The sequence below is a fragment of the Euphorbia lathyris genome, chromosome 10 (assembly GCF_963576675.1).
Source record: "Euphorbia lathyris chromosome 10, ddEupLath1.1, whole genome shotgun sequence".
NCBI lineage: Eukaryota > Viridiplantae > Streptophyta > Magnoliopsida > Malpighiales > Euphorbiaceae > Euphorbia > Euphorbia lathyris.
The window spans coordinates 29933016-29958263 of record NC_088919.1 but is presented as its reverse complement, the minus strand read 5'-3'; the positions used below and the strand labels follow the sequence as shown (position 1 = coordinate 29958263).

Genomic DNA, 25248 nt, shown 5'->3' with positions numbered 1-25248 from the left:
AAGCAATAAAAAAAGAGGTGCTAAATTTCAAGAATGATCATAGCTACCATGTAATCACAAGCCTAAACTGAAAAACTCAGAAGGTAAAATATGCAAATCTAAAAAATCTCATATATCCTTGAACATGAACAAGATAACATGAAAGACATAAAAACTTATGTTTCTCCTTTCCTTGTAAAGTGATGTAACAATTTTGGCCTCTTTTATTCTAGAGCACTGTTTTCTTCTTCATATCAAGGGAAAGTACTGAACCATATTTCTCTCAGGCAAAGAAAAAAAATTCATGACCCTCCATCTTGGTTAGTTACAAATTAAGAACACTCAAAAAATGGTACTCAATTTCCAGTTTCCACACAAACAATTCCATGACCATGAACTGGATATTCAAGCCCAAACAATACCTTAGGTCAGGCATTTTGAACAATCTTGAAGCTGCCAATGCAAGATCAATGAAAAATAGGGGAAAACAGAAAATGAGTATGGCTCAACTCTTCATAGAAAGAAGACTGGTTCCATGGAAAAATTTCCCAATTCTAATGATAATTTCTATTCATACAGTGGCTGGTTGCAGTTGTAGAAATCAAACAGATTCTAATGACATTCTATATCAAGGGTTATGAAAGAGGATTTAACTTACCCGTGCCGGTGTGAGAGGCGACCGGAGAACGGAGAAGAGGCGGTCGGATATTGGAGGAGAACATATTTGGATATTGGATGTTGTCAAGAAGAGGCGTGTTTTATCTGGGAAAGGGAATCTAATTCCCGGGCCTGGGGTAATGAGCTTAATCTAAAGTGGGGTAAACTCATAATCTAAAATGGGTAAAGAGAATGAGTTTTTTTTAAAACAAACAAGAACAAAGGGAATGAAACCCTCTCATTCCCATTCTCATTCCTAAAGACCCCGAACCAAACGCCCCCTTAATTTCTATACAACTCTCTAAAACGACATGTAATATGAAACGGAGAAGTATTATTTTTGTTCTATATATAGTTAATACTAGTAGAAAGTTATTATAATAATTATTTAAAAAAATCAGTGCTTTAAAATTAGTTATTGTTGTCCTAAAATGTAAACATTAGCACTTGCACTATGTACAAGTAATATAATGATAAATAAGTAATCGTCTCCACGAGGATAGAACAACTGAATATAATTATTAAAATAACGGAAACAACCATATCTTAATGTGGCTAGTCATTTCAGTTAAGTGTGTGTGTTTGATTTGATAAAATAAATTGATAAAGCAAATTAAATAGTTACTTTCAGATTTGGAAGACCAGACAGATAGCATGGACAGAAACAATAGTGAACATGCACTTCTCTCATTGTTCATTATCTATAACGACCACATGTTTAAGGTATCTCTCATAAAAATCAGTTGAGTCAGGTGTCCATTATTCCCAAACATTCTTTAGAAACAATTAAACTAAGTCTCCTTAAATTTAATACATTTCTAAGCATTATGTTTGAGAAAGCATTTAATAAAAACTGAAACATTTAACATATAATTATTTATGTCACCATTACATAATTATATGTCCTTAATGAGGTTTCGATTTCTCAATTAGAGTCTCCTCATAATTGTTCCACTATGGTAATAGGTTAGCTACGCCTATTAAAACTAATCACTCATTAAACAACCATAAAAATGTAGTTAACTAACTAAGAGAGAAGTAGACATGTCCCTTACCTATTTCGAACCAGTTGATGCATGTATAAATATTTACTCACTCATGATTGAATGAGGAAAGACAAAAATAATAATAAGGAAACAAATAATTCATTCAAAGTACTATAAATAAAATTACAATCTAAAGTTTCAGATCTAAAAATATGATGATTACAAAACATAAAATGAGGCTCTTTAAATAGCCAATTGTTCCAGCACAAATCATTGTTCAAGATTGATTAAAATATTAGAGACATGGACCTGACAGACTATTCTGACAGATAGGGAACAGTCTGTTGCATAGTCAGACAGCCCATGCTATATCATTTCTTCAAAATTATGGCTGTTCTGAAGCACAATTAATTTCTTCTTGAGGAAAGGTCTCTTATAATTTGGTCAAAAGTGATTACATAATTTTGGACCCATGTTTCACCCAACTAGTGGTTCTCACTCTTCTCTGGTTGTTCTTCATCTTTACGCCCTCCTTTCCTCTTGCGCACAGTGTGGACTCTTCCGCCGAACAGGCAGTGTCCCTTTTACGAGCAGTCTGCACAAAAAGCATGTATTATTAGATTTTAAGCTCCTTGATTGGTTAATTTATGCCCAAAAATGCTAGTAAACACCCTTAAATAATACATACTATTTGCACCTATCAAAATACCCTCAAAAGAGGCCATTGCTTATCCTCAAGCAATGTTAAATTAAGGATACCAACTAAGGACAATTTCAGCAGACGTTTATGCAGGTCTCACAAGCTTAAAGATAATTTTAAAAGCATGGAAAATACATTCAATCAAAGAAATATTTAATTTTAAATGTTCTACACATAGACCATTTCTTCTTTTTTAGTATTTGCAATGAGCCTGAATTTCTGGTTTGTTTAATTTTCATAAATTCAACTTGGAATACATGTATGAGTGAGTGTGATTTCTTCTTAAATTCCAAGGTTTTAGTGTTTTCACTCATTCAACCATGCCATGAACAGTTAATATGTTGGACTTTAGTGTCCTAAAGACAATTGTTTTAGGATATAAATATTAATGAATAAATTGTTTATATAGTCATTTGTTTAATCAGATATATAGCATTAATATGTAACTATATATAAGGCACAAATCTTTCATAAAGAAAGTAATCCTAAGTTTGTTTAATAATTATAAAGTGTTCATACAAGCATGAAGTGAGACTGTACTTTATAACAAGATCAATAAACTTAAAATCAACCCAAGTCAAGTGATATGTTATAGGGGTTGGCATATCACTGTTGAGACTTGCATGTAACAGTGTTTTCTGTCGAAACAGAAAGCTGATCTCACAAGCTTTAGATATAGAGATATCTAGACAGTTACATGGATCCGGTGAAGGAGTTCATTAGGATTGGGACCCGACTTGAGATAACAGTATGGATTAATTTATCTAAATGTGTCAACTGTTCATCTCATTGGTATTAGTAGGTATAACTAATCCTCAAACTTAAACATTCATTAATTAGTGATTCTGGATCATAGAGTGTGATACTTAGATTCTGTGCGAGCACGATCCACTACAGGTGGGAGTCTGGGGTGTGTAAGAGCAGGGTTGGGTATCACACAAAGTGGTTGCAGAATAGTTAATGTCCGATTAAGCATTTATCGCTCCTGATAAATGGGAGATATATCCAAATGGCCGCTTGTGGTGAATTAACTGAAATCCTTGCAAGGTGATAGAGTTAAGAGTAAAAATAGAAATTTCACTTAACTTATCTTTCAGAGTGAATTCAACATGTACAAGTAAAACGGACTCTTCATTATATGTAACCTTGACACGTTCCATGGTTATAAGGAATTGACCAACAGGATATAGTTGATGAAGGATCGTATTATACTGTACCTAATGCAGAAAGGTTAACGTCAGTTATCAACCTGACTTCTTAATTGCTCTGGGAGAATATCATAGGTTCTGCTAGTAACAGCTCGCGACGGTATTCTGTTATATATGTGTTGAAATAATCGTGATGATTTAATTTCAAAGGATATATACGGCTAGTAGCAATAAAGGACCTAATGGGTCGCATATGGGACTTGGAACTAGAGGACAAAAAAGTAATTAGCCAAACACTACACATGGGCCGAAATTTATATAGTAATTAGGGATAAATTAAATTAATGGATTATGTGATAATGTTAATTAGAGATTTTAATGGGAATGAAACTCTAATTAATTATCCCTAACAATAATTAGATTATTAATTTGATTAATAATATTATCTAGATATAATTAGTTATTATTTAGATAATAACGAAGTGTTTATTTAATTATCTAATTAGCAATCCTATTCCGAATGAGATTCTGATTATTTAATTATCTAACACAACTGGGATTGGGTTTAGAGAAGTCTATAAATAGACTCCCTAACCCCAGAATTTCGACACACACAAAAGAAGAGGAAGAGGAATCGTTCCGTCTCCGTCTCGGCTAATTTACATTCTTTCTAACTCTCTCTTTGATCTCGTATCGATTCCGTTAGAGACAATCATTGCGATTATTTATTATTAAGGTTGATTACTAATCGATTATTGTTTTCTGTGTTGAATAAACCATTCGTGGATCTCGGATTTGATAAAAGAAGTTGTGGGCACTTCGTTTGCAACTGTAGATAGAACTTCAGAAAAGGTATTTCCTACTATCCCTCCTTATATGAAATAACGGTTAACAGATCTTGGAAAATGGAAATAGATAAAATAGATAAAATTTTATTATTCCGCTATGCCTAGGCTTGTCTATTTTCCTACATTGGTATCAGAGCCTATGTTAATCTGTTATTTCATATATGAAAATAAAAGTGTTTCGATCAAACTGAATAAATATTTATTGTTAGGTTAATTAATTAATTGGTTAGTTTAATTAATCTAAAGATAAATAAGTTTTGATTACTTGATAATTAAAATTGATTATGCATAGTTCCTGATTATTTCGGTTGATAATCGTTTAAACTTAACTTAAAGGTTTTATAGTTAGATAATTAAAAACTTTTGTTTTTACTAAATCTAAAAGATAAAACTGAATTCTGATATTCTGAAAATTGTTTTGAAATTGTTTTAAATCAATTATATGTATATTAGTATATAGTTATTTATTGAAAAAAATATATATATATATACGAACAGCTGTTCGGGGTCGCTGCCGCGAGGCAGCAACCCTGAGCGGTTGTCGCAGTTGGTTGCTGTCTTGCGCAGCAACCAACAGCGGGGACGCCGCTGCTGTTACAGCAGCGGCTCCCTGTGTTTTGCTGCTGCTGTTGTCTCCTGAATGGACTCTAGCAAGTGTACTAGATACAAGTAATAAAGTGATAAGTCAAGTATCGTATCCACAGGGATTGAGGACCAAAGTTTATGCGAAATACTCTGTAGAACAGGGTGTTCGTGGTGTGTGTACTCTTTAAATTGAGAGATGTTGTTTAAACAGTAACAAAGTCAATGATTTAATTGATTAAAAGAAGTACTAAATGATGGTAAGAGGCAGAACATGTTAAGCACATCGGAATAGGTTACTTTCAGTCTCTAAACGCCCTATTTATTCATGAATGACGTAAAGTGAAGCCAAGGTCTCTGCTTTAATGCTCACTTAAGTCAACTTTCGTGTGTTCTTAAGATTCTAAGACGTACTACAACCTTAAGCGTCCCTAAAGTTGGTTCTTTCTTGCATTACGATCGAAACAGCATTTCTATTAAGAAAACCCTTGATACAACCTCCTGACATCTCTGTTTCGGGGTTGAATGCTTGACAAATAGTTCCGTGAAGATGAAAGCAGTTTCCTATCATGCATCTAACACTAACATACATGCCTTAAGCAATGGAGTTAAAGATTCATCAAGCACAATATAATATATCACCATTCATTCATGAATAAGATAATAAAAGACTTACATAACCGGACCTAACTGGCCAAACCCATTCAAAATGACTACTCACTCATGGTATAGAGTGAACAGCCTAAGTTAATTCCACAAACCTCCATTGATGGAGTCATCTTCCTTAGAGAGCTTCCTCTCTCTCCAAGAAGCCAAAATTCTAGTTAAACGATTATCCACAGTCAAAAGGTACCCCCTCCTTCTCCCCACTATGTCTATATAAAGGGAGAAATACGATCCGTACCACAAAATATTACAGGAAGATTGTTTTTCTACAGCTAAGTTACTAGGAAATAATTAATTCTAGTTTGACCCTTGAACACTCAAGGGGGTGATCCATCTTGTCATCATGTTGCTTTCTGCCTTTCCTACGCCTGCTACCACTGCCACGCCGCTCCTGCCACTTGTCCAGTCGCCATCCGTCATCAGGTACGCAGCGGAGATCCGCTGGATCAAAAGTTGCTCTACTCCTCAAGGTTCGTTGCAAAACAGGCTGTGTGATAGCCCTTTTGACTTAATCAATACAAATCTGCATAAAACACTTATAAGTTCTTTTATTTAAGAACATTTCGCCTAAATCACACACAAATTGTTATTAACATGCTGTTTAATTGCAGTCATATTCATGCCTAACAGCTGCCGCGAGGCAGCAGCTGTTACGACGGGTGGGCCGATTAAATCGCTAATGAGGTTTTTTTTCGCTAGAGTTAAAATTTTTCATCCCTTTCTTATGAAGTTCCTCAAAGCTTCAAGTTGAACCTCAATCATCATTTAAACCACCTGTCATGCTCCAAGCCTCACTAAGTTCAGGAGGATTCACTCACTCTCAAATGGCCTTTGTTGCCATAAGGGAAGGGATCATCACTCCTCAGCTTAGTACAATCATCGTTAGGTTATGACATTGCTTATTGGCCATATCTCGATGGATCAAAAGTTTCCCGAACATAGTCTAAAGGACTTACACATAGGTTGTAACGTTAAGCTAAGGCCAGGGTATGGAAATGAATGACTATTTGAGTGTAAGAATTATGTCCACATGCCAAGCGATTCAACTTAATTACATTTTAAACATTTAGTGAACTTGTTTCACTTTATTACTCTACACAATTTGTTTTACAACATTGACCAAACTAACCTTCAAACACACAAGAGGCCACCAATTCAAACATTTCATTTCAGGCTCAAAATATGAACATATGTTTTGAGCATACAACAAAACTTCACTCAATCATCATTCCTCAGATGTCACCAATTCAACAATTTTATTTTTATACACTCAGAAATTCTTAAAATTGTATTTTTCTTTAACTAGAGCAACTTGTTCTGAGGCATGAGATAAATTCAAGGTATTTTGGGATTTCAGTGAAGGGAATTGGTTCCTTTTCGTAGTGTTTAAGAAAGAATAGGCTCAGGCTCAAGTTGGATATCCTAAAAATGTGGGTGCAAAGCACGGGTAGGCTTTTTGTGGAGTGAATTTGGGATCTAAATGCCTTTTTCCTCCTATGTTCTTCCACAATTTTACCATTTTGACTAGGCAACCAAAGCAATACCTACCTAAGGACAATATGCACTAGCCCTCTCATGGAGAAACAATGCATTTTCATGCTAATGTAGGCTCAAGTTCTCACATTTTAGGGCTTTTGCATTGGAGCAGGAGATTCTTTAAGTGAAGATTGAGTTAAAACTTAATTTTTTAGAACTTCTCGATTTGGGAGTTCAAATAATTGCACAAAGCTATTACCTCAAAACACAATCACAAAAGCATAAACAGCTAGGAATGAGATAGTTACAAGCAAACAATTAACGGACAATTTGCTTAAAGCGGACGTCGAGATTTATTGGAGGGTATTTGTTAAACATATCATTCTATAACAACAGCATGATTCATCTTTTTATCATGTTATGCACAAAAATTTTGTAGTTTAAACGCATGCATCCCATCCCCAAATAAAAATCAACATTGTCCCCAATGTTACACTAAAAACGGGAGAAGAAGAATCATAACATGATCGCATCGGAGTGTGACAATAAATGTAAAGAAGGGTTATAAGTGTTACCGGATGCTTAGATAGCGACATGTGTGAAGGTTTAGACAAGTGGGGAATGAGAGGACTCAACCTCTCGATCCTTAGCAGGAGCAGTACCATCCCCTTTCGAGGAGGTAGCGGTATGTGTTTCAGGGGTAGCAGATTTCGCTCTTACCGGACTTTTGATCGAAGTACCCGAAGGACTTTCCCACCCATGCTCTTCTACATAGAGGTGCTTCAGCATATCCACCTCACTTTGCAGAATAGCAGTTTTATGCTCAAGGGCATGGATCTGGTCTCGGTTAGCTACATTTTGCGCAAACAGGGCATTGAACTTACAGACAATATCATCATTGGTGAGCTTTGCACATTTCATGTAAAAGGCCAGGTCTTTTTCGTGCTCAACTTGCTCGGACTCAGAGGAGACAGAGACAGTAGGTTCATTCTTCCTTTTTTGCCTTTCGACTCTTATTGATTCAATAAAGTCTGCCATCCAGACCCATTTCCCATTCACCATTTTCCCAAACAACATGCTCTGTAAGCTCCTTAAATCAATCTGGTCAGGGTGGTTCATAACAGTGAGCCGGGTGCGGTCCTCTGGCTTAAAAACTCCAATCTCAGCTGCAATCCGAGTCACGATACTCCCACAGCAAATGACCAAGGAATTCTTCTTTCCAAAGTTGGCAATGTACTCCCCAAACCAATAGCCTAGATTCATTCTGGGCCCGGTTGTCATACTCCATAGAGCCGTAAGGTCGGCATGGGGAATAGTGGCCTGGTTTTTACGGGCAAAGATGGTGCCAGAGACCAGTTTATGTAGGTAGCAGACGGCATAATCATCAATATTCGATGCCTTGGAAACACTACCATCATACCTCGGCTGGTTCGAAATAGATTGCCAGAAAGCTTGTGGATCAAACACATCAGGGGTTTGAGTGAATGCCTCCTTGTAACTTTCTGACTCTAGGTCATCGTCATCCGTGGCACCCAATAAACTGTTAAACATGTTCAATGAAGGCCGCTGGGTGTGGGTCATTAGTCTGAAACTAAACTTTCCTTCTTCGTCCGGGTCTGTGATCTTGGGATGATGTTTAAATGTAGCCAGGAATTCCAACGTGAGTTCCTTGTAGGCCGGCTCCATTATTTCAAAGAAACAGCCGAAATGGCCTGCCTCCATGAGTTTCTGCACACGCACGTCAAGTTTGAGTTTCTTCAAGGTCTCCCAGCAAACTGTTCTCACAGGCCCGAATTCCAGTTGCGCAAGTTCCTCGTAGTATGTCTGCACTGCTGCATCTTTGAACTGAGACAGCTTTTTCACCAATTTTTCGTCCGGAATGAAAGCAACTGTGCTTGTTCCCGTCATTTTGCCCTTAGCTTTTTCTTTCTTCGTTGATCCTTCGATTTTTACCTGCTTGCCCGATCCACGAGTTCTCATCCTGTGCTCAAGTCTAAATAAGGTTTCCCAATGATAAAGAGCACAGAGCATGTGGTGAACCGTGAAATAAAAGTGTGAAAATAATACAAGTCGAACGAGGGGCCCTATTTTTGGTTGGTCTCCTTAAGTAGGGAGAGGAAATGAAACGTCATGTTGCCAAACCGCCTTTATGAGAGCGGTCCAAAGGACGCCACCTGGACAAGTGGTTGGCAAAGGGCGCGTTTCTCCGAAGAGACCTTAGGGCGACGAACGGTCACGCTTTAAAATTTGAATTTATGACTCCCCTATCTGTTGGATTTTATCGAGGAAAGGAGAGCATGTGAAAGAAGTACCTAGTGGCCTATGATGAGACATTTTACTTTTTCAGACTTTTAGTTCGCCTCCCAGTTTCCAAGGACATTCTGTCCATAGAAAGGTAAATCAACTCCCTATTTGAACAAGTAAAAATGTAAAACTCGACCCTTGTGGAAAAGGAATAAGTGTTACATCTTTGCTTGCGTCGGAGGTACATATTACGGACCATTGCACGACACTAAATGAATCTAAACTACCTTTAACAAAATTTAACAAAATTTGAAATGCAAACTAATTTAAATGCGAAGTTACTTGTGCTACAATTGGTGTTTGTAGCGAACACCCTGTTTGTGCTTCTACTGGCTTGGGGGGTCTTGGAAGTGAACTGTATCGATTTTCCTTGTGTGATCGTTCTCTAGATAGGGTTTCAATCTTTGCCCATTCACCTTAAAAGGTTCCTGACCCTCTTTGCCAATTTCAACTGCACCATGACCAAACACCTTGTTCACCAGATAAGGTCCTGTCCATCTTGATTTCAGCTTTCCAGGAAACAACCTGAGTCTCGAATTGTACAAGAGAACTCTTTGTCCTTCGTGAAACGTCTTTATCTGAATTTTTTTATCGTGCCACATCTTGGTCTTGTCTTTGTAATTCACCGCATTTTCATATGAAAACAGCCTGAACTCCTCCATGTCACATAGTTGAAGTCTTCGTTGGTCTCCCACAGCCTGTTGCTCAAAATTTAAGAAAGTTAACGCCCATGTGTTCCATTTCAACCGGCAAGTGACAAGATTTGCCGTACAACAATCTAAACGGAGACATTCCGATTGGTGTTTTATAAGCCGTCCTATATGCCCAAAGAGCATCGTCAAGCTTGTTTGCCCAGTCTCGCCTAGAACTGCCAACAGTTTTTTCTAAAATTCTTTTGATTTCACGATTGGAAATCTCCACCTGTCCACTTGTTTGTGGATGGTAAGGTGTGGCAATTCTGTGAGAGACTCCAAGCTTGCCCATCAGCTTCTCAAATTTGGCATTGCAAAAATGGGTTCCTTGATTACTAATGATCGCTCGTGGGACACCAAATCGGGCAAACAGCCTTTTTAGGAATTTTACAACCACACGGGCGTCATTGGTGGGACTAGCCATTGCTTCAAACCATTTGCTCACATAATCAACAGCTACTAAGATATATTTATGCCCAAAAGATGTAGGGAATGGACCCATAAAATCTATGCCCATATATCAAAAATTTCACAAACAACTATGTTGTTGAGGGGCATGTCATTTCTAGCTGAGATATTGCATGTTTGTTGGCACTCATTGCAAGTGCGAACGAACAGATTGGCATCTTTAAAGAGTGTTGGCCAGAAAAACCTGATTGAAGTACTTTTGCTGCAGTTCTGCTAGCGCTATGGTGTCCTCCAGCTTTTCGGTCATGACAATGGCTTAGAACAGTCTGTCCCTCCTCTTGAGATATACATCTTCGAATAATTTGGTCGGCACACAACCTGAAAAGATAGGGGTCTTCCCAAAAATAATATTTAATTTCAGCATAGAACTTCCTCCTTTGATTAGTGGACAGGTTGTGAGGCTTAAGTGAACTGGCTAGATAATTGGCAATGTCAGCAAACCACGGAGCAGGCTGTGCAATATAGAGACGTTCGTCTGGAAAACTCTCCAAAATCTCAGGTTGTTCTTGGTTGCTTTGGTGAGGAATTCTTGACAAATGATCAGCTGCTACATTTTCCGTTCCCTTCTTATCCTTAATTTCGAGATCGAACTCTTGAAGTAAAAGCAACCACCGTATCAGCCTTGGTTTTGCATCCTTCTTGGCGAACAGGTAGCGTAGTGCAGCATGGTCTGTGTGAACAATGACTTTTGATAGCACCAAGTAGGGGCGAAATTTGTCGAAAGCATACACAACTGCGAGGAACTCTTTTTCCGTCGTGGTGTAATTCTGATGGGTCTCGGTTAATGTTTTGCTTGCATAATAGATAGGCCGAAATTTCTTCTCAACCCTCTGCCCCAGAACAGCTCCCACACATGTATCGCTTGCGTCACACATCATCTCAAAAGGTTGTTCCCAGTCGGGTCCTGCCAGTATAGGCGAGTTGATCAGCTTGCCTTTCAACAGTTCGAACGCCTTTAAACAGCTTGCATCAAAAGAAAATTCCGCATCCTTATGAAGTAATGCTGACAAGGGCAGCACAATCTTTGAAAAATCTTTGATAAACCTGCGGTAAAACCCTGCGTGCCCCAGAAAACTTCACACATCTTTTACATTGGTCGGAACAGCCAGCTTTTCTATCACTTCCACCTTAGCTTTGTCCACTTCCATCCCCTTTTCTGAAATTTTATGCCCGAGAACAACTCCACCTGTAACCATGAAGTGGCATTTCTCCCAATTCAAGACCAAGTGGGTCTCCTTGCATCGCACAAGTACGGCCTCGAGGTTGTTTAGACAGCTCTCAAAAGAGTTTCCATAAACAGAGAAGTCGTCCATGAATATTTCTACAGTTCGCTCCACCATATCATGAAATATAGACATCATGCATCTTTAAAACATGGCTGGAGCGTTGCACAGTCCGAAAGGCATGCGCCTGTAGGCATAGGTCCCGTATGGACATGTGAACGTTGTCTTTTCCTGATCCTCACAATGAATTGCAATCTGATTGTACCCCGAGTAACCGTCAAGGAAACAATAGAATACATACCCCGCTAACCGTTCTAACATCTGGTCAATGAAGGGCAAAGGAAAGTGATCCTTCCTTGTGGCTTCGTTGAGCTTTCTGTAATCCACATAAACTCTCCATCCTGTTATGGTTCTTGTAGGAACCAACTCATCTTTCTCGTTGAGTACTACGGTTGTTCCTCCCTTCTTTGGTACAACGTGAACAGGGCTGGTCCACACACTATCAGAAATTGGGTAAATAATGCCAGCATCCAGCAGCTTGATCACCTTCTTTCGCACGACTTCCTTCATGTGGGGGATCAATCTGCGCTGCGGCTAGACAGATGGCTTGTGCTCCTTCTCCATCAAGATTCTATGGACACAGACTGCCAGACTGATACCTTTGATATCATCAATTTTCCATGCGATTGCATCCTTGTTCCTTCGCATAACTTCCATGAGTTGCGCCTTCTGATCATGAGTTAACTTTGAGGATATAATAACTGGACTCCCACTGGGTGGTTCCAGGAAAGCATACTCGAGGTGTGCAGGTAACGATTTTAATTCTGGTTTAGACACTGGCACAGTTGGTATCTCCGGTGGTTCTTGATGAGTGGGAATAGTAGGATCGAAAGGAGGTGTAGGTAAGTGGGATTCAATGGAACAGCATGTTCCTTCACATAAGTTCACCTCTTCTCCCAATAGAGTCTCCAGAGTGTCCTGTTCCTGCAAAGTAGAAAGACTTTGAAACTCATCCAAAAAACAGCATGTGTCATCATTATTGTTAGCTCGTCTCATTGCCTCGTTCATTTTGAAAATGACTTCCTCCCCATTAATCCTTAAGAATAGTTGTCCCTCTCCCACATCTATCAATGCTCTACCCGTGGCTAAAGACGGTCGACCTAGGATAATAGGAACATGCAGGTATTCATCTATGTCCATTATGATAAAATCAACAAGCAATATGAATTTTCCTACTTTGACCAACACATCCTCCACCACTCCCATAGGGTAACATACTGATCGATCGGCCAATTGAATAGACATTCTGGTAGGTTATGGCTCTCCTAATCCTAGTTTAGCATATACAGAATAAGGCATTAGGTTTATGCTAGCCCCTAGGTCACATGGTGCATTTTCAATATTTAGCTTTCCGATTGAACAAGGAATAGAAAAACTCCCTGGATCTTTTAGCTTTTTCGGTAGCTGCTGCTTGTTTTGGAGTATTGAAGAACAATCTCTGTTGAGTTGGATCATTGATATTGAAGGAAAATAGGCTAACGTATGGCAACGGAAATATAAAAATTTTAACCTATTTCCATTAACCCAAGATCTGTTAATCGTTATTTCATATAAAGAGGGATAGAAAGAAATACCTTTTAGAAGTTCTATCTACCATTGCAAACGAAGTGCCCATAACTCTTACTTCGAGTTCCCAAGCACAAAACAAAACAATTGAAGATCAAGTTAGAATCAACCGTATATAACAACCAAAATAGATTGTCTCTAATTAATCAACACAAGATCAAGGATAAAGAGAAAAGAGATGTAATCAATTGAACGGAAGGAAACGGTGGATAATCTCGTCCTTATGGTGTGGGTCGAAAATTCTCTCTCCCGGTTTGCTATGTCCATCTCGAAAATTCACATATATGGGGTATTTATATTCTCTTGTATCTAAACCCTAGTTAGATAGAATTAGATTACTGAATAAGAATTTAATTCGGAATATAATTCTTATTTATTATCTATAATTATATCTTAAATATAAAAATAATAATAGTAACCTTATAGGATAATAATAAGAGCAATTTAATCTAATTAAAACTCCTAACTTATTTATCCTTTAATTAATTTAATTCACAATTATAATCTAATTAGAATTGTTTAAAATCAAATTAAATGTTTATGTATTTTATATACATAAAATCGCCCCACCCTATATATTGGGCCTTAGTGGACTCAGTTGGGCTTCCATCAATTAATTAACATCCGTTTCTCTTTTGGGTTCCAAGTCTTATGTGTGACCCATTAGGTTCTTATTGCTTCTAGCCGTATGCAACTATTAAATTAATTTTCACAGAATTATATTTAATCTTTGCATAACGGAATGAGTACGCAAAATGTGATTGGCAAATCCAAAACATTCCCCCAGAGCTATAAGAAGACAGATTGATTCTGTCGTTGACCTTTCCGTATTAGTTACAATATAATTCGATCCTTTATCAACTACATCCTTGAACTGAATCTTATGACTATGGATAATGTCAAGTCACATATAGCGAGACGTTCGTTTTACTTATACAGGCCGAGTCAACTCCAATTAGATAGGTTAAATGAAATCTGTATTTCAAGTCTTAAGCTATCACCTTGCAAGGATTTAGAGTCAAGTCTTCCACAAGCGATCCGTGGACGTATCTCCCATTTATCGGGAGTGATAAATGCTCAATCCAATGTATAACTATCCTGCAATTACTTCCTGTGATACCCAACGTCTGCCGTTCACACCCCAGAGTCATCTCTGTTATGGATCGTGTTACAACAGGATCAAAGCGTCACATTCCGTAATCCAGAATTACTAATTAACATTCCTTTGAGTCTGAGGATTACTTATACCTATTAATACCAATGAGATGAACAGGTGACAAGGATGAATCTACCCATCCTGTTATCTCAAGTCGGGTCCCCAATCCTAATGAACTTCTTTTCATTGGATCCATGTAACTGTCCAGATATTTGTATATATGAAGCTTGTGAGATCAGCTTTCTGTCTCGACAGAAGACATTGTTACATGCAAGTCTCAGCAGTGATATGTCAATCCTAAACATATTACTTGACTTGGGGTGGTTTTAAGTTTATTAGTTTATTATAAAGTTTCGTCTCACTTCATGCTTGTATGAACACTTTATAATCACTTTAAACAAACTTACGGATTTCCTTTTATTAGACTTTATTTAGTTCTTAAAAGGGATTGCCTTTATATAGTTATGAAACCATATCTCATTAAAACAAACGATATAAAGAACACTTCATTTACATTAAGTTTGTATCCTAGAACAATTGTCTATAGGACACTAAACCCCAACATACTCCCACTTGGACTAAAGCCAATTGTTTCTACAACTTATCCCAGTAGAAGTTAGATGACGATCATGTACCTTCTGGGTTAAGGGCTTTGTCAACGGATCTGCAACGTTGTCCTCAGTAGGTACTCTTTCTATTCTCACATCTCCTCTTGCCACAATTTCTCTTACAATGTGGTATCGCTTCAGGTAATGCTTGGATGCATTATAAGACCGTGGTTCCTTTGCTTGTGCAATGGCTCCATTGTTATCACAGTACAGTGTAATGGGATTTACAATGTCAGGCACCACACCAAGTTCAGTAATGAACTTCCTAATCCAAACCGCTTCCTTTGCTGCTTCCGCAGCAGTGATATACTCTGACTCGGTCGTAGAGAAAGCTACGCTTCCTTGCTTGGAACTCTTCCAGCTGACCGCGCCCCCATTCAAGATAAACAGGTATCCTGATTGGGATTTAAAATCGTTCTCATCTGTGAGATGACTTGCATCTGAAAATCCTTCTATTTTCAGATCCCCTTCTCCGTACACTAGGAACATGTCTTTAGTCCTTCTCAAGTACTTAAGAATGTTCTTGACGGCATTCCAGTGCTCGTCTCCCGGATTACCTTGGTAACGACTCGTTATACTTAAGTGAACGCTACGCCAGGTCTAGTGCAAAGCATAGCATACATAATCGAACCGATTGCACTGGCGTACGAGACTACAGCCATGCGCTTCTTATCATCTTCGGTTTTAGGACATTGATTATTGTTTAACTTTACTCCATGTATCATGGGTAAGTTACCTCGTTTCGATTCAAGCATGCTAAACCGCTTTAGCACCTTTTCGATGTATGTAGCCTATGAAAGACCAAGCAGTCTTCTTGATCTATCTCTGTAGATCTTTATACCAAGTATATAAGTTGCTTCACCAAGGTCTTTCATGGAGAAGTTACCAGATAACCATACTTTTACCAATTGTAGTAAAGCTATGTCATTTCCCATTAATAATATATCGTCCACATATAATATCAGAAATGCAACTGAGCTCCCACTTGCTTTCTTGTAAATGCAAGCTTCTTTGCAATTTTGTTCGAAACCAAATTGTTTTATGGTTTCGCCAAAACGCTTGTTCCAGCTTCTTGATGCTTGCTTGAGTCTATAAATGGATCTTTAAAGTTTGCAAACCTTGTTTGCATCCTTTGATATGAAACCTTCAGGTTGCATCATATATACATCCTCAAGCAGGTTTCCGTTTAGGAAAGTTGTTTTCACATCCATTTGCCAAATCTCGTAATCGTAGTGAGCAGTAATATTGAAATAAATACAATTTCATAGTCTGAATCTTGGGTATTAGATACCGGATGTGGATCTCATATTTGTATGAACATTCAGGGACTCAGACGGACTAAGGAATTGAAGAAAGGAAGCATAAACTTGCGAGTAGGAAATGGAGCAAGAGTTGTCGCCCTCGCCATTGGAGATTATGCTTTAAGTTTGCCCTCTGGGCTTGTAATAGAATTATGGAACTATTTGTATGTTCCAGAAATGTCTCGTAACATTATTTCTATTAGCCATCTTGTTGACGACGGTTTTCATATTTCAATAAAAGACAAACATTGCGAATTTTATAGAGATGGGATTTTCTATTTTTCAGGAATATCACAAAATGGAATTTATGTGCTAGATGACAAAATTTCTGTTTTCGCAATTGATACCAAAAGACATAAGCTAGATAATTCAACTTACTTGTGGCATTGTCGTTTAGGCCATATAAACAAAAGACGCATGCTTAAGCTACATCAAGATGGGCTTATAAATTCAATTGATCCTGAATCATTGGAAACATGCGAAGCATGTTTAAAAGGTAAAATGACAAAGACACCCTTTAGCAATAAAGGTGAGCGTGTATCAGACACTCTAGGATTAATACATTCCGATGTATACGGTCCTATGTCAGTCCAAGCAAGAGGAGGATTCAGATACTTCATAAGCTTCATAGACGACCATACCCGATATGGTTATATCTACTTGATGAAGCACAAGTCCGAACCTTTTGAGAAATTCAAATGCTTCAAGAATGAAGTAGAAAATCAATTAGGAAAGAAAATAAAGACACTTCGATCCGATCGAGGTGGCGAATATCTTTCAGATGATTTTCTGAATTATCTAACTGAATGTGGGATATGCTCACAATGGACACCTCCCTATGCACCACAACACAATGGTGTATCCGAGAGGAGGAACCGTACCTTACTAGATATGGTACGATCCATGATGAGCATAACATTACTTCCAAAAACATTCTGGGGCTATGCTTTAGAAACTGCCCTCTTCACCCTAAATCGAGTACCAACTAAATCCTCTAGTTCCACACCACATGAATTGTTCGTTGGTAGGAAACCCGTGTTCTCATTCATGAGAGTATGGGGTTGTTCAGCATTTGTTAAACGCATAGCGTCAGACAAACTAGATTCTAAATCTGATAAGTGTTTCTTCATTGGATACCCTAAGGAAACTGTGGGATATTACTTCTATCATCCATATGATCAGAAAGTAATAGTATCCAAGCACGCAGCCTTCTTAGAGAAAGAGTTTCTCGAAGAAACAGAAAAGGGAAGCATAATTGAACTTGATGAAGTTCAAGAACAAGAAACACCGACTGAGACAACAGAGGCGGTTGAGGAACCCGAAGACTAAAAGAGGGTCCAAATATGTCCATAACTCCAAACATGCATAGACTCAATTAAATAAATTTAATTGATTGATTACATAAATACTTTATGTAATATTTAGGTTAATCACATTAACACATCAAATTAACTTTTATCCAATTTTACTTCTAATAGTTTCGTATCTTCTATATTAACCTTTTAGATTAATACAACTATACAAAACTTTAATTATGCATGTCCCAATTATTTTGATTTCAATTCATTTAATACTTTTGATTTACAAATAGGTAAAACAAACTTTTAAATAAACTTTTCATTCGATAATCAAAATATAAAACTATTAATTTCTGAAACATATATATATATAAATATTTTTAAAACGATTTTAAAATAAGTGGGTCTCGGGCCGGGCCCGAGGACGCGGCTGCTGCCGTTTGGCAGCAGCCCTAACACGTCTGGCCAGCCGCTGCCTTGCGGCAGCGGCGGCCAGCCGCCACGCGGTTGCTACCGCGGGGCAGCAACTGTGCGACAGCAGCCGGGTTGCGCCGTGAGGCGCGACCGGAGCTGCTGTCCATTTTTTTTAAATTATATATATATATATATATAAGTTTTAAAATATATATTGGTTTTAAAACGATTTTCAGAAAGTAAGAAAACCTATTATAGATTTTCCGTTTTATCTTTAGAATCAATAAAATTAACTTTTATCAATCTAACTATAAAACTAATCGATTTTGTTATAATGATTATCAACCGAAATAATTAGGAACATATGCATAAACTATTTTAATTAACAATTAATTAAAACTTATTTATCTTTAGAACTAATTAATCAAAACAGTTTTGTTAATTAACCTAACTATAAATATTTATTCAACCTGATTGAAAAACTTCTAAATTTTAATATATGAAATAACGGATTTAACGCATGCTCTGATACCACTGAAGGAAAATAGGCTAACGTATGGCAGCGGAAATATAAAAATTTTAACCTATTTCCATTAACCCAAGATCCGTTAATCGTTATTCCATATAAAGAGGGATAGAAAGAAATACCTTTTAAAAGTTCTATCTACCGTTGCAAACGAAGTGCCCACAACTCTTACTTCGAGTTCCCAAGCACAAAACAAAACAATTGAAGATCAAGTTAGAATCAACCGTATATAACAACCAAAATAGATTGTCTCTAATTAATCAATACAAGATCAAGGATAAAGAGTAAAGAGATGTAATCAATTGAACGGAAGGAAACGGTGGATAATCTCGTCCTTATGGTGTGGGCCGAAAATTCTCTCTCCCGGTTTGCTATGTCCATCTCGAAAATTCACATATAGGGGGTATTTATATTCTCTTGTATCTAAACCCTAGTTAGATAGAATTAGATTACTGAATAAGAATTTAATTCGGAATATAATTCTTATTTATTATCTATAATTATATCTTAAATATAAAGATAATAATAGTAACCTTTTAGGATAATAATAGGAGCAATTTAATCTAATTAAAACTCCTAACTTATTTATCCTTTAATTAATTTAATTCACAATTATAATCTAATTAGAATTGTTTAAAATCAAATTAAATGTTTATGTATTTTATATACATAAAATCGCCCCACCCTATATATTGGGCCTTAGTGGACTCAGTTGGGCCTCCATCAATTAATTAACATCCGTTTCTCTTTTGGGTTCCAAGTCTTATGTGTGACCCATTAGGTTCTTATTGCTTCTAGCCGTATGCAACTATTAAATTAATTTTCACAGAATTATATTTAATCTTTGCATAACGGAATGAGTACGAAAAATGTGATTGGCAAATCCGAAACATTCCCCCAGAGCTATAAGAAGACATGTTGATTCTGTACCTTTCCGTATTAGTTACAATATAATTCGATCCTTTATCAACTACATCCTTGAACTGAATCTTATGACTATGGATAATGTCAAGTCACATATAGCGAGACGTTCGTTTTACTTGTACAGGCCGAGTCAACTCCAATTAGATAGGTTAAGTGAAATCTGTATTTCAAGTCTTAAGCTATCACCTTGCAAGGATTTAGAGTCAAGTCTTCCACAAGCGATCCTTAGACGTATCTCCCATTTATCGGGAGTGATAAATGCTCAATCCAATGTATAACTATCCTGCAATTACTTCCTGTGATACCCAACGTCTGCCGTTCACACCCCAGAGTCATCTCTGTTATGGATCGTGTTACAATAGGATCAAAGCGTCACATTCCGTAATCCAGAATTACTAATTAACATTCCTTTGAGTCTGAAGATTACTTATACCTATTAATACCAATGAGATGAACAGGTGACAAGGATGAATCTACCCATCCTGTTATCTCAAGTCGGGTCCCCAATCCTAATGAACTTCTTTTCATTGGATCCATGTAACTGTCCAGATATCTGTATATATGAAGCTTGTGAGATCAGCTTTCTGTCTCGACAGAAGACATTGTTACATGCAAGTCTCAGCAGTGATATGTCAATCCTAAACATATTACTTGACTTGGGGTGGTTTTAAGTTTATTATAAAGTTTCGTCTCACTTCATGCTTGTATGAACACTTTATAATCACTTTAAACAAACTTACGGATTTCCTTTTATTAGACTTTATTTAGTTCTTAAAAGGGATTGCCTTTATATAGTTATGAAACCATATCTCATTAAAACAAACGATATAAAGAACACTTCATTTACATTAAGTTTGTATCCTAGAACAATTGTCTATAGGACACTAAACCCCAACAGATATGTTTTCCAGCTTCTTTTTGTTTGACAGGAGATCTTTCAAGAACTATGCGTATGACGACATCTGTGCCAATGCTTCTACGAACTGAATGTTAATGTGCAATTTCCTTAAGGTGTCTAACACCTTAGAATTATGTTCTTCCAGCTTTTTGTTGATCAACCGCATTGGATATGGCACAGGCGGAACATAAGGCGGAGGTGGCTTGTACATCTTTCCGCTTTCCTCCTGATTCTGCTCACTCGTAGATTTTGTCTTCCTGGTTCCTTCTTGACTAGGAACAGTCTGTTCCTGCTCTCCTGCAGTTTCTTCGGATGTTTCTGCGCATTCAGCATTTTCATCAGTAGATATAATGGGTTAAGTTTGCTTACCAGATCTCAGGGTGATTGCCATGACATCCCCCTTTGGATTTGGCTCTGTGTTGCTTGGCATTATTCCCTTCCCTTTTGACGTAGATGCAGCTAATTGGTGGACTTGTGTCTCCAGACTTTTAATTGATGCTTGTGTCTGTTTCATGAACTGCATCATCATCGTCTTCATGTCTGGCTCTATATCTTCCTTTGGCGGAACAGGTTGTTTATAATGCTGCTGAGGTTGCCTCTAGTAGTGTCCTCCTTGCTGTTGTTGATATCTCGGTTGTTCGTGCTGGTTGGGCTGGCCTGTCCATCCGAAATTCGGATGATTTCTTATGGCAGGGTTATACGTGTTAGAATACGGGTTAGGTGGATTCCTCTGATTATACCCTGCATAATCACATTCTGCCTGTGCACCCTTTCCCTGCTTAACTCCGGGACAGTTGATGCTGAAATGAAGGCCTCCACAAAAATCACAAATGTCATTGAATGGTGGTTCGTTGTGGATCGAGGACACATTTATCTTGCCGAGCTGCCTGGCAAGCTGTTCTACCTGGCTTGTCAATTTTGACACAACATCTTCATTTCCTGCTCTTTTTCCTTCACTTCTGGCAGAGTGCCAGTTATAACTTGTGCTCACTACTCTCTCAATAAGGTCGTACAAGGCTTGTGGTTCCAGATCTTCGGGGTTTCCATTGGCTATGGACTCGATTTGGATCTTATAAATGTTGGTTACCCCATTGTAAAAGTTCTGCATTTGCATCCACATAGGGATGCCATGATTGGGGACTCTCCTTAGTAATTCCTTGTACCTTTCCCATGCCTCGGCTAAGGATTCATCCTCTTCTTGCACGAAATGGGAAACCTCGTTTTTGAGCTTAATGGCTTGCCTTGGTGGGAAATATTTCATTAAGAAAGTGCTGGCCATTTCTTCCCAAGTAGTAATCGTTCCTGGTTGCAAATTTTTCAGCCAATTGTTTGCTTTATCTCTTAGAGAAAAAGGAAACAGCTTCAGTCGGATTATGTCGTCAGCAACGCCTCTGTTTGATCTGAAAGTGTTGCACAGCGTGATAAATTCAAGAATATGCCCATTTGGATCTTCCGACTGGTATCCATTGAACTGTACGACTGCCTGCAACATTTGTATCATAGATGCTTTCACCTCGAACATGTTGTTCCCTTCGTTGGGCAGCACGATGCATGATGAATGTCCTTCCTTGGTTGGTCTCGAATAATCTTTGATTCGCATGACAGGAGGGTTATTATTTTCTCCCTCTTCTTCCTGGTTTGGTTGAACTGGTTGTTCGGGTGGTACCCTTCCAAGCATTCTTCTCTCTCTTTATCGTTCTCTTTGTCTTGCATGTCGATCTCCCGCTCTGTTTCGTCTACACGTTCTCTCCAATTCGAGATCGATAGGAAAAATAGGAGGTTCAGCTCTGCGTATAAACCGACAAAGATTCCTTCTGGCAGCACTATTTAGCAAACAGATTAAAAACACCTTGTTTCACAAAAAAGTTCGTATAAACGTTGTTGCTTTCAATCCCCGACAACGGTGCCAAAAAATTGTTGTCTCCTGAATGGACTCTAGCAAGTGTACTAGATACAAGTAATAAAGTGATAAGTTAAGTATCGTATCCACAGGGATTGAGGACCAAAGTTTATGCGAAATACTTTGTAGAACAGGGTGTTCGTGGTGTGTGTACTCTTTAAATTGAGAGATGTTGTTTAAACAGTAACAAAGTCAATGATTTAGTTGATTAAAAGAATTACTAAATGATGGTAAGAGGCAGAATAGGTTAAGCACAGCACATGTTACTTTCAGTCTCTAAACATCCTATTTATTCATGAATGACGTAAAGTGAAGCCAAGGTCGCTGCTTTAATGCTCACTTAAGTCAACTTTCGTGTGTTTTTAAGATTCTAAGACGTACTACAAACTTAAGCGTCCCTAAAGTTGGTTCTTTCTTGCATTACGATCGAAACAAAATTTCTATTAAGAAAACCCTTTATACAACCTCCTGACATCTCTGTTTCGGGGTTGAATGCTTGACAAATAGTTCCGTGAAGATGAAAGCAGTTTCCTATCATGCATCTAACACTAACATACATGCCTTAAGCAATGGAGTTAAAGATTCATCAAGCACAACATAATATATCACCATTCATTCATAAATAAGATAATAGAAGACTTACATAACCGGCCCTAACTGGCCAAACCCATTCAAAATGACTACTCACTCATGGTATAGAGTGAACAGCCTGAGTTAATTCCACAAACCTCCATTGATGGAGTCATCTTCCTTAGAGAGCTTCCTCTCTCTCCAAGAAGCCAAAATTCTAGTTAAATGATTATCCACAGTCAAAAGGTACTCCCTCTTTCTCCCCACTACGTCTATATAAAGGGAGAAATACGATTCGTACCACAAAATATTACAGGAAGATTTTTTTTCTACAGTTAAGTTACTAGGAAATGATTAATTCTAGTTTGACCCTTGAACACTCACGGGGGTGATCCATCTTGTCATCATGTTGCTTTCTGCCTTTCCTATGCTTGCTGCCACTGCCACGCCGCTCCTGCCACTTGTCCAGTCGCCATCCGTCATCAGGTACGCAGTGGAGATCTTTTGGATCAAAAGTTGCTCTACTCATCAAGGTTCGTTGCAAAACAGGCTGTGTGATAGCCCTTTTGACTTAATCAATACAAATCTGCATAAAACACTTATAAGTTCTTTTATTTAAAAATATTTCGCCTAAATCACACACAAATTGTTATTAACATGCTGTTTAATTGCAGTCATATTCATGCCTAACAGCTGCCGCGAGGCAGCAGCTGTTACGACGGGTGGGCCGATTAAATCGGCCCGGCTCGATGGGTACCGTTTTAAAATCATTTTAAACAGGCCCGATTTTTTTTTGAATATACATATATATATACGTTTCAAAATATTAAAAGTTTTGTTTTGATTATCAAAATGAATTTATTTAAAAGTTTGTTTTACCTAAATATTTGATATAAGTAATTCAAAGCGTTAAATGAATTATACGAATTAATTAGGACGTGCATAATGCTATTTTGTACATGTTATATTAATCTAATATGTACTTGCTACAATTTGATTAGATTGAATATAAAGGGTGCAAAATTGATAAGAATAAAATTGGATGTAAATTAATTTAAGTTGTTAATTCAATTAACTCAAATATTACATAAATAGTTTGTGTAATTAACCAATTTAATTTAATTTAATTGAGTCTTTGCATGTTTGGCGTTATGGACATATTAGACCCTCTATAATAGTTATTTAGTCTTTTGGTAATTTTTGAAATAGGGCCTGCGAGTCCTACCTCTCTTACTCTCTATTGTATTTCTCTTCTCATCCAAATCCCTTCAAGTAATTTGAAGTTTCTTAGAAATTGAATATTGTTGTAATTCGAGGCGCCAATGAGAAGACGGAGGACCCATGAGAAATATGTGATAGTTAATATTTCCCTAGGGTTGACCCTTTATTCCGTTTCTGGCTCGACGGAATAAAACTTAGGAATATGTACATAATTGTCAATGTTGAATGTATGAGTGTCTGATGTATGCTAAAGCAAATCAAGACTAGGTTAGAATATGAGACAGTAAAATTAAAATCCCTCACTAATCAAAAGGTTAAGTCAATAAACAAGAAAATAATGTCAGTTGCCCCCCTATTATTATAATTCAGCCGGCGATATCTGGGGACCTTGGGCGACTGAGAGTCTCAGGGCTTGGGGTCTTATGGGTAACACCTGAATTATCGAAAAGTGTTTTCATGAATAAATGAGGTCAATGACTTAAAATGGTTGAGAGTAGTTAGACGAGTCGTCTAGATTATTTAAAACCGTTGGGCAAAATGGTTGGGATTAATGTCAAAAGCATTAGTTACTAATGTGGTTAGTAACCCAACAAACCTAGGAATCACATGGTTGATGTGATTGATTACATGAATCTACCTATTAAAGGGAGTGAACTTGTTTGAGTCATTCAAGGTAAGCTTCACAAGATAGGATCCTAGCTCACTAAGGAATTTATATTAGATTCTTCGAATTAATATGGAGGGTTATTAATTTGGTAAAATAGTGGGAGCAATTTAAAATCAATAAAGTCCTACTACTTAAATTGTATAAGAATTAAACAAATGAATAAAATTCATCACCTTTTCTCACTCTCAGGTTATAAATCAAAATCTTACTCTAAACAATCATGTCGAAAACCGATTTAAGAAATATCCTTAACGATAACAAACTAAATGGTTCAAACTTCGCTGACTGGTTTCGTAACCTCAAAATCGTTTTGAAGTTCGAAAAGACTGGGTATGTATTGGATACGTCGATACCCGAGTTTCGGCTGATGATGCACCCATTGAAGAGATAGATGTTTATCAGAAGCATCG

At 37.5% G+C, this 25248-nt stretch overlaps 1 non-coding gene across 1 annotated transcript; it reads left to right on the top strand.

Annotated features, from left to right (window-relative positions):
* Positions 1–21604: 21604 nt before the first annotated feature.
* On the top strand, positions 21605–21711 carry LOC136210259 (small nucleolar RNA R71). The gene has a single exon (XR_010677966.1). It is a non-coding gene; the product is annotated as a small nucleolar RNA R71 (small nucleolar RNA).
* The last annotated feature ends 3537 nt before the right edge of the window (positions 21712–25248 follow it).